Below are 10,220 nucleotides of genomic sequence, written 5' to 3' on the forward strand. Positions count from 1 at the left end.
CCAGAGTGCATCAGTGCCTAGAGGCATTCCTCCTGAGGTTCAGGACTTTCCATTCTCGTTATTCAACTTCATGAGATCCCTGTCAATCCACTTCTCCAACCCCTCAAGATCAATATGGATGTCAGCATGGTTCTTTAGTGAATCATGCACTCCACTCAGTTTTGTTTATCTACTGTAGGAAACCTGCTTTAGCAAGGGGATTGAGCTAGCTGATCTGCAGAGGTCCCTTCTAGCCCCTACAATTCTGTGATTATTTCATCCAATTTACTCAGATGACATTCTGCCCTGTGTCTAGATCATTAATTAAGATATTAAACAGAAATGGACCCAGTACTGATTTCTGAGGTACTCCACTCATCACTGACCTACAACTAGACTTCACACCACTGACCACAACCTTCCAGGCCTGGCTAGTTCAGCCAATAAGCTCTGGGAATCTCGAGGGCAGTGGTCTGCATATTCACAGTTTTTAGTCCAAGTCTTCATAACTGCTTAGTTAAAATACTGGGAGATGAAGAAGAGCATGCTTAGGAAATCATACAGTATAATGCATAAATCTTAGCAGCCAAAAGTAGAATGCAAATAAAATATAAAACTAGAAAATCTCCTTAAAAAGTTTATTTATATATTCCTACTTAATTTGTATTACATTAACAGTTATGGTTGGGAAAAAAAAAAAACACAACTGAGGATTTTTAAAAATCATTTTTATCATGATTAAAAATGAAAGGAAACCTTGGATGACTTTGCTTTCAGCTTATCTTTCTGATAGAAACACTGTTAATAAAGCCACAGGCAGTAAAGGATTCTTGATTTAAACTGGCACTAATTTATTAATGAAGCAGGATTTCAGGACATTTAGCTATCTCAGTAGTCTTTACCAAGTTTAGTGCATGACATGCAAGAAATTTCTCCTGACAGAAAGCAAATGTTAACATATTTTCTGCAGCAGTCACCTGCCTTTGACAGGGTCCCTCATGCCTTTGACAGGGTCCCTCATCACATCCTTCTCTCTAAATTGGAGAGGTATGGATTTGAAGGATGGACTGTTCGGTGGGTTAAGAACTGGTTTGCTGGTCACAGCCAAAGGGTTGTGATAAATGGTTCTATGTCAGGGTGGAGGCCGGTCACGAGTGGTGTCCCCCAAGGCTCAGTCCTGGGTCCGGTGCTCTTCAATGTCTTTATCAATGACATAGACGATGGAATCGAGTGCACCCTCAGCAAGTTTGCAGATGACACCAAGCTGAGCAGTGCAGTCGATACATTGGAAGGAAGGGAAGCCATCCAGAGGGACCTGGACAGGCTGGACAAGTGGGCCCACAAGAACCTAATGAGGTTTAGCAAGGCCAAGTGCAGGGTGCTGCACTTGGGCCAGGGCAATCCCAGGTATTTATACAACCTGGGGGAAGAACTCCTTGAGAGCAGCCCTGAGGAGAGGGACTTGGGGTGCTGGTGGACGAGAAGCTGGACATGAGCCAGCAGTGCACGCTGGTGGCCCGCAGGGCCAACTATGTTCTGGGCTGCATTAAAGAGGAGTGGCCAGCAGGGAGAGGGAGGTGCTAGTCCCCCTCTACTCAGCTCTTGTGAGGCCCCATCTGGAGTACTGTGTCCAGGCCTGGGGCCCCTAGCACAAGAAAGATGTAGAGCTCTTGGAAACAGTTCAGAAGAGAGCGACCAAGATGACCAGAGGGCTGGAGCACCTCTCCTATGAGGAAGGGTTGCGGGAACTGGGCTTGTTTAGCTTGGAGAAGAGAAGGCTCCAGGGAGACCTCATTGTGACCTTCCAATATTTGAAGGGAGCATATAAACAGGAGGGGGATCGATTGTTTGTGAGGGTAGATAGCGATAGGACAAGGGGGAATGGTTTTAAGCTGAGACAGGGGAGATGTAGGTTAGATATTAGAAGGAAGTTTTTCACTCAGAGGGTGGTGACGCACTGGAACAGGTTGCCCAAGGGGGTTGTGGATGTCCCTTCCCTGGAGGCATTCAAGGCCAGACTGGATGTGGCTCTGGGCAGCCTGGTCTAAGTGGTTGTCGATCCTGCACTTAGCAGGGGGGGGAGACTCAATGATCTTTGAGGTCCTTTTCAATGCAGGCCATTCTGTGATTCTATGATTCTATGATCAAATTGATTTGGATAACTATAATACTGTCAGGATCTCGTTCATTATTTGTGCATTCTGTGAATTATAGAAAGAAAAGTGGTTCTGTGAATTGTTGAATTCAGCCTCACAGGCCCTGACCTCACATCCTATAGACGTGTTCTATGATTTTGGTCAAAGCCATTTTGTGTTTAATTCTCTGTATCTGCACTACTGTCATACAAAGATATTCTGACAATTAATTTCACTAATGTTCACTAGATATGTAATGTGAGTCTGGTCACCAAAGCAGAGAGTTGAATGTAGGATTCTTAATTTTTTTTCTTTTCTTTCAGATCTTTTTCATTTGGTTTTATAATTTTCTTTGAACTTATTGGCAGGTTATTGCAACATTTGGTTAACTAGCTAATTAAATTTACCAGTATAATATTAATATTAGTTGGAAACCTACCTATCACCTTCAGAATGTATATTAATATAATGCAAAAATTGCTTCAGAATTCATGTTTAAATGACTTAGTACATCTTTTGCAGACTTTTCATTTTAATGTGAAAAATGTCTTTGAAGAAATTCAGTAATAACTCTGAAGTTCAGGAAGTCTGTATTATCACATAAGCTGTCATTCACAAATTTTAAGATATTCAGCAGACCTCAAACATCTCTGAAATAATAAAGCAATACTGTTTTGATTTTAGTAGGGAAAATGACAACAACAAAACAACAACAACAACAACAACCAATCAGATACAACTTCACAAAAGTTGGAGTGTCTTCCCCATGCTAATTTTTCTAATAGCTCCATTGGCAGTGTTTTCTAAAAGTAATTACTTGCCAGCAACCTGGAATCTAAGGCAGAGTGGAAATCATTACTATACTACTAAGGTTACAGTGAAACTGTTCAGCTTCAACTGGAAGTTGCAGAGCACAGGACATAGAGTACTAAATCATTTAACAGCAGTGAGAAATTCAGGCACATGACTGATGCCAGGTTTCTGCTCAGGGATCAAATCCAGCAAGTAAGGTAACTATTGCCATTAATCACGTCCCTGAAATGTTTGGTATTTCTGTGACTTACCAACATGTAGCAGCCTGTCTGATGACAGGAAGTAGAAAAGGAACAAGAGGTTACTGTGTCCCTAAATGATGATGCTGCAACAGTTTGTATTGGAAAAAAAAGAAGAAGAAAAAAAAAAGCCAATGAAAATATCCCTGCTCAGGCAACCCTACAGGCAAGATTTTGTCTAAACTCACACATCAAGTCTGGATACAATGATCCAGCCTGGCCTTCCATAGGGAATACATCCACCATGTTTGTAATCATAAAACAATATAGAAAAACTAATCAAGTTTATGAAAAGGTGAGATGCCATCATGCCCTGATCATAGGTAGACAAAGGGTATATATTCTGGAGTTCTGGTGCATTGTTAATAAGAATACAAGATTATGGCTGTTGTTCTCTCATCTTGATATTTTCTGGTGTTTTCTGACTATAGAGTATGACAGAAATATTCAGGACATGAAGTATCATTGGGAAAGGTGTAACTTTTGTGTTTTAGGATACTGTAATTCTCTTTAAAAAATACAACTCACTTTCTCAATATCTCCACCTTTCAAATTTTAGCTCCTTTCACTGCCAATGAATTCCTGATAAGTATTACACCAACTACAAGATAACTAGCACGCGGGCACTTCAGTGGTTTTCACACTGATGGCTAGCTAAGCTCTACCACACCGCTCTCTCGCTCCCATTCCTCAGAAGTAGAAGAGGAGAAAATGTCAGGTAAAAAGTGTTTGTGAATTGAGATAAGGACAGGGAGAGTGCTCACTACTTGCCATCGCATGTAAAACAGAGTCAGTTACAGGGAGATTAATTCATTGCATACTACAAATAGACTAGAGCAGTGAGAAACTAAAAGCAAGGTAAAAATATCTTCCTGCCCCTATCCACTCTCTTCTACCTCCTCCTCATGAGTACAACAGAAGAACAACAGGGAATAGAGTTACAGTTAGTCTGTAGAACTTCACCTCTGTCACTCCTTCCTCACTCTCTGGCCTTTCTCCAGCATGGAATCTCTTGCACAGGATGCCATCCTTTCCAAACTGATTTTGTGTGGGCTTCTGTGTCAGGGACGCAAAGATCCTGGCCAAAGAATGATCCTGAATTGGAACAAAGCTTTCTGACAGGGAGAATAACTGGATGGCTGCGTGACTAGAACCATGGGCTGCATGGCAGTTTTGAGGAAAAGAGCATTTGCAGCTACAGCCACTTGCCTTGTTTTGCTAGGTAGCTGACCTTGTTAGTTTATCTTGTTTTGCAAAGAACTTGTTTTCCGCAAGCAAGTGTTCTGCTTGGGCTCTGCATCATGCAGTGGCCACGCAGATGTGGTGTGCAAGTGGAAAAAACCCTGCAGACCCTAGAGAGAATAAAAGTAGGAGGGAGGCTGTGGTGGATTCAAGAGAGAGAAAGCGCACCTTGAAGCAGGGTACGCCCTGCTGATACTTAATGCCAAATCCACTACGGCATGTTTCTTCTCTTCCTTCTACTTGGCCTTTCACCCCCTCTCAAGGGTCGGTAAGTAATATGGCATTTTGCTTAAGGAGTCTTCTTCTCACTACTAACAGATTATCTGGAATAGATGCCTGTGTGTGAGTGTGTACTGAATAAAATTCATAACCCTCTGTGCCTCTCTGAGTGCATAGCTTGCTTGTCTCCACTCCTGATACATCCTGTCTCTCAGATCCAAACGTACCCTGAAACAGTTTCCCACAGGCTGCAGCTCTCCAAGCACTGCTGCAACACGTCTCTCTATTACAAAGCCGTACCTTCAGGAGTGGATTGCTTCTGCACTGGTCCCCATAGGCTGCAACTTTGGAGCAGGGCCTGCTCCTGGGGGGGATCTCCATGGGCTGCAGTTCCTTCAGGCCACATCTGCTACTGCACCGTGGGCTCCTCCATGGCTGCACATGGAGGTCTGCTCTGTGTGGCTGCAGGGGGACAGCCTGCTTCACTGCTAGCCTTCTCCACAGAAAAACTGCTCTGTGCTTGGAGCACCTCCTGCCATCCTTCTGCACTGACTGATTTTGGAGGCTGCAGGGTTGTTTCTCTTGACATTTTCCTCACTCCTCCCTCTCAGTTGCTGTTGTTCAGCCTTTCATCATCCTTTCTTAAATCTGCTCTTACAAAGGCTGAACCATCACTCATTGGCTTAGACCTGGCCAGTGGCAGGTCACTTCGGAGCCAGCTGGAACAGGGTCTTATCTAACACAGGGCAGCTCCTCGTCTCTGCTCACAGAGGTCGCTCCTGCAGTCCCCATGCTACCAAAATCTTATCGCATAAGCCCAATACACCACTAATCATTTTGTTTCCACTATATAATTGCATCACTTCCTCATCTCTGTAAACAATTCCTTTTTCCTTGATCCTTCATCACAGCTAGGGAAGAGAGGTGAGAAATAGGAAGGACTGGGAGATCTGAGAATGCATTCAAATATGAAATGGCAGAGATTAAGGGATGTGTATCTCTGGGGCATATCTGTCCTCCACTTTTCTATCCTCCAAATTTGTTTCTGAAGACATTACTCATTTTTGAATAGTTCAGAATTTACTCAGTTCTGAGTCTACAAGCATCTGTTACAAAAATTCTTCAGACTGAAATCAAAACTTAATTCACTTCCTATCTTTCAGCACTAGGCTGCAGGGTAAGGTCTCAGCGGTTCTCAGCCTCATTTTAACCCAACTGTCTGACAATAAGCAGATAAAGATCGGTGCCTTCCAGCAATTACTGTAATGTCACTTCTTACAGGGTTAGCTTGAGATTTGTTGGCAGCATAGTGAGTACAGTAGTGAAAAGTATGAAATTAATCTGAATAAAAATACAACATCACAGTATGAATATGCAGACTCATACTGTTCACAAATGATACTGATCTAGAAAATACAATCAATGCATTTAATGTGAGAACTGCAAAGGCACTGGGAAAAAGTTGATGAGAGTTTATGAAATTCAGAAAGCACAAATGCAAACACCTCTACCCAGGAAGAAGGAACCCTTTGCAGCAATAGGCTGGAGATTGACTGGCTAGAAGGAAGCTTTTCAGAAGGAAGCTGGGACCCCTGAGAAACAGCAAGCTGACTGGAAACCAGCAGTGCATCTTAACAATAAGAAAGGTCAGAAGCATCCAAAGCTGTATGAATTTGGATTTATAAAGCATAGCCAACTGATAGAAAGAGATGATAGAAAACGTATGATAGAGATGATAGAAAGAGTACTCGAGTACTGTGTCCAGTTTTGGGCCCCTTACTGCAAGAAAGACATTGAGGCCCTGGAGCGTGTTCAGAGGAGGGCGACGAAGCTGGTGAGGGGTCTGGAGCACAGGCCTTATGAGGAGCGGCTGAGAGAGCTGGGATTGTTCAGTCTGGAGAAGAGGAGGCTCAGGGGAGGCCTTATCACTCTCTATAACTACGTGAAGGGAGGTTGTAGTGAGCTAGGGGTCAGCCTCTTTTGTAACTAGTGACAGGACAAGGGGGGATGGCCTCAAGTTGCACCAGGGGAGATTCAGGCTGGACATTAGGAAATACTACTTTTCTGAAAGAGTGGTCAGGCACTGGAATGGGCTGCCCAGGGAGGTGGTGGAGTCACTGTCCCTGGAGGTGTTCAAGAAACGTTTAGATGTTGTGTTGAGAGACATGGTTTAGTGGGGTTATTGGTGGTAGGTGATGGTTGGACTGGATGATCTTGTAGGTCTTTTCCAACCTAGCTAATTCTATGATTCTATGATTTTTTTCTCCTTATTCAGTTTTTCCTAATGAGCATCCACAGAACAACCAGACTCCACAAATATGCACACACATGCCACTAGAGATGAGCCTAGGGGAATGATGATGGGACTGGGGGTGAGGCAATGGGCTCAGCTGAAGTGCATCTACACCAATGCATGCAGCATGGGCAACAAACAGGAGGAGCTGGAAGCCATTGTGCAGCAGGCAAAGTATGACTTAGTTGCCATTATGGAAATATGGTGGGAACACTCCCACAACTGGAGTGCTACAATGGATGGCTATAAGCTTTTCAGAAGGGATAGCCAAGGAAGGAGGGATGGTGGTATGGCCCTCTATGTTAGAAAGTGTTTTGATTGAGCTTGGGGGTTGAACTTGGGGCTCGGAATGATAAGGTTGAATCTCTATGGGAAAAGATCAGGGGGAGAGCCAACAAGGCAGACATCCTGGTAGGGGTCTGTTATAGACCACCTAACCAGGATGAAAAGACAGATGAGGTGTTCTACAAGCAGCTGGCAAAAGTTGCATGATTATTAGCCCTCGTCCTTGTGGGGGACTTCAACTTTCCTGATATATGCTGGAAATACAATACAATGCAGAAGCAGCAGTCTGGGAGGTTTCTAGAGTGAATGGAAGGTAACTTCCTGACGCAGCCGGTAAGAGAGCCTACCAGGGAAGGTGCCCCTCTAGACCTGCTGTTCACAGTCAGAGAAGGTCTTGTGGGAGATGTGGAGGCTGGGATCTGTCTTGGACAGAAAGACCACAAAATGGTAGAGTTCTTGATTCCTGGTGAAGTCAGGAGTGGGGCAGAAAACTGCTGCCTTGGACTTCAGGACAGTGGATTTTGAACTGTTCAGGACACTGGTAGGGAGAGACCCTTGGGAATCAGTCCTGAAGTGTAAAGGGATCCAGGAAGGCTGGTCACTCCTCAAGAAGGAAGTCTTACAGACACAGAAGCAGGCTGTCCCCCTGTGCCTCAAGATAAGCTGGCAGGGAATAAGACTGGTGTGGATGAAAAATGAACTTTTCCTGAGGCTCTAGGAGAAAAAGAGTGTCTACCTCCTGTGGAAGAAGGGATGGGCAACTTGGGGAGCGTACAAAGAAGTTGTTAGGATGTGCATGGAGAAAATGAGAAAGACAAAAGACCGGGCTGAATTCAACTTGTCTGTTGGGGTAAAAGAGAACAAAAAACTTTTTACAGATATATTAACAGTAAGAGGAGGACTAAGGAGAATCTCCATCCTCTACTGGATGCAGAAGGGAATGTGACCACTGAGCAAAAGGAAAAAGCTGAGGCTCTCAATGCCTTCTTTACTTCTGTCATTAAAAGTCAGTCCAGTTTTCCGCAGGGTACTCTACCCTCTGACCTGGAAGTCTCAGATGGGGAGAAGAATAAACCCCCCACAATTCAGGTGGAAACAATTAGAGATATACTAGTCCACCTGGAATGCCATAAGTCCATAGGGCCAGATGGGATCCATCCATAGGTGCTGAGAGAGCTGGCCAAGGTGATAGCCAAGCCGCTTTCCATCATCTATTAGAATTCCTGGTGAACTGGAGAGGTCCCAGAAGATTAAAGTCTTGCCAGCGTGACCCATTTTAAAAATTCCTCTCTCCTCATTTCAGATACATGGAATATAGATTTCTATATCTGGACTATTTGCATACATTACTGAATAGTCTTTGGAGAAAATCAGTTATAATGCATTACAGTTCATCTCATCTCTTCTAAAAAGAGTGCCTAAGACAGACTGGATGTATTGTATCACGTCTTTGTCTTCTTTGTCTGTTTACCCCCCCTGACTGTAAAGAGAGTTTAGGTAAGTATCTCAAATATGGATGCCTAAAACTGTCTGAGATTAATTCCACCCTGACTCAGCATTAATTATATATTGATTATCTTTCTGATACACTCTGTTAAACGTAGGGTTATTCACAGGTAATTTATTTGATAAACATATCCACACAAGTAATATCACCTTCCTCTGCCGGAGTAACTAACAGTACCACTTCTAAATGCTCTAACATTCATTTATTTCATACCACAGTGTAATTGACTCACAGATTTATCATGGAGGATTCTGAAGACTGAATATATACATATTTAATTTTTTTTTTTTAATTGGAAGTGGCTGAAATGAAGTAAGAGCTAAAACAATATTTTTGCAGCATAAGAATATAATCAAGCACATGGATGTGCTTGAGGGTGAAGAACCTTCAAGGATGGCATTGGAAGAATGTTCAAAATGCAGAGATACAACAAGCATCCATACTGCCTTTGGCAGTGGTTCCTGTACTTAAGCTGATACAGCCACCTGTCAGGTTCTGCTTTGAGGAACCTTTTTGAGTCACTTGATTTTGGAGACTAGGATTGAATAAAAATTGATTCACCAGCAGAGCAGGGTTTTGAGTCTTCCAAAGAGCTAAGAGAGCTTATTTTATAGTGCATATATATCCATAATGCTGTGAAAAGGGCAGAACAGAAACAAATATTATGTGTCTAATGGTTAACATTTCTGCAATTTTATTAAAGATGTCACATTTAGGTTTAAATTGAGATCAAAAGGAAGAAATAAGAGTTTTAGTGTTCATTTCAGTCATGTTATGTTTTAAAAATAACAATGAGAAGTAGGAAATGTATACTAAAAAGGTAGTCTAATATTTTTAATTCTTCCTTTTGGAGAGGCTTTAACTACATATAGAGGCTGAGGTGATGGCTTATCGTGATATACCATGTAGGATTTATGTTATCTTCTTGAGACATCTGCAGTGCAATCATTTGCTTGCAAACTAATCACCCAATGTCCTTTTGCACTGAACAGAAAGAAACTGACAATTTTATATTTCCATTACTTTGACTCTTCTCATTAGCGTAAGAAGAATCCTATCTGAAGTGCCTGGTTCACTTCATTGATGATAAAAGGAGTTTGAGTTTTGTCCTAGATGAATTGCATCCAAAAATACAAACAGGAAGTAGAAAAACATAGATTTATTTTACGGTGATTTGAATATAGATACTCTGCTTCAGAGAATAAGACCTGTTCATGCAGAGAAACAAAATCATTATTATACTTGGCCCTAATAATAAGCAACATCTGCATCCTCTTTCTGCTTTAACACTGAAGGAAAATTAAAAGTTGGTTCAAATGGACCATCAAATAATCTCACTCCATTTCTCATACTTCTATGTTTCAGAAAGTTTACACAGATAAATTATTTATCTTCATAGCAGATCTCAAAAAATCACGTTAGTATTATTTTTTTAATAAAAGAATAAAAAAATGTATATTCACTCATTATATTATATGTTGCCATTTAATTCCAAATGCTTAACAACA

Source organism: Numida meleagris, chromosome 1 (genome assembly GCF_002078875.1).
Source record: "Numida meleagris isolate 19003 breed g44 Domestic line chromosome 1, NumMel1.0, whole genome shotgun sequence".
Lineage (NCBI taxonomy): Eukaryota > Metazoa > Chordata > Aves > Galliformes > Numididae > Numida > Numida meleagris.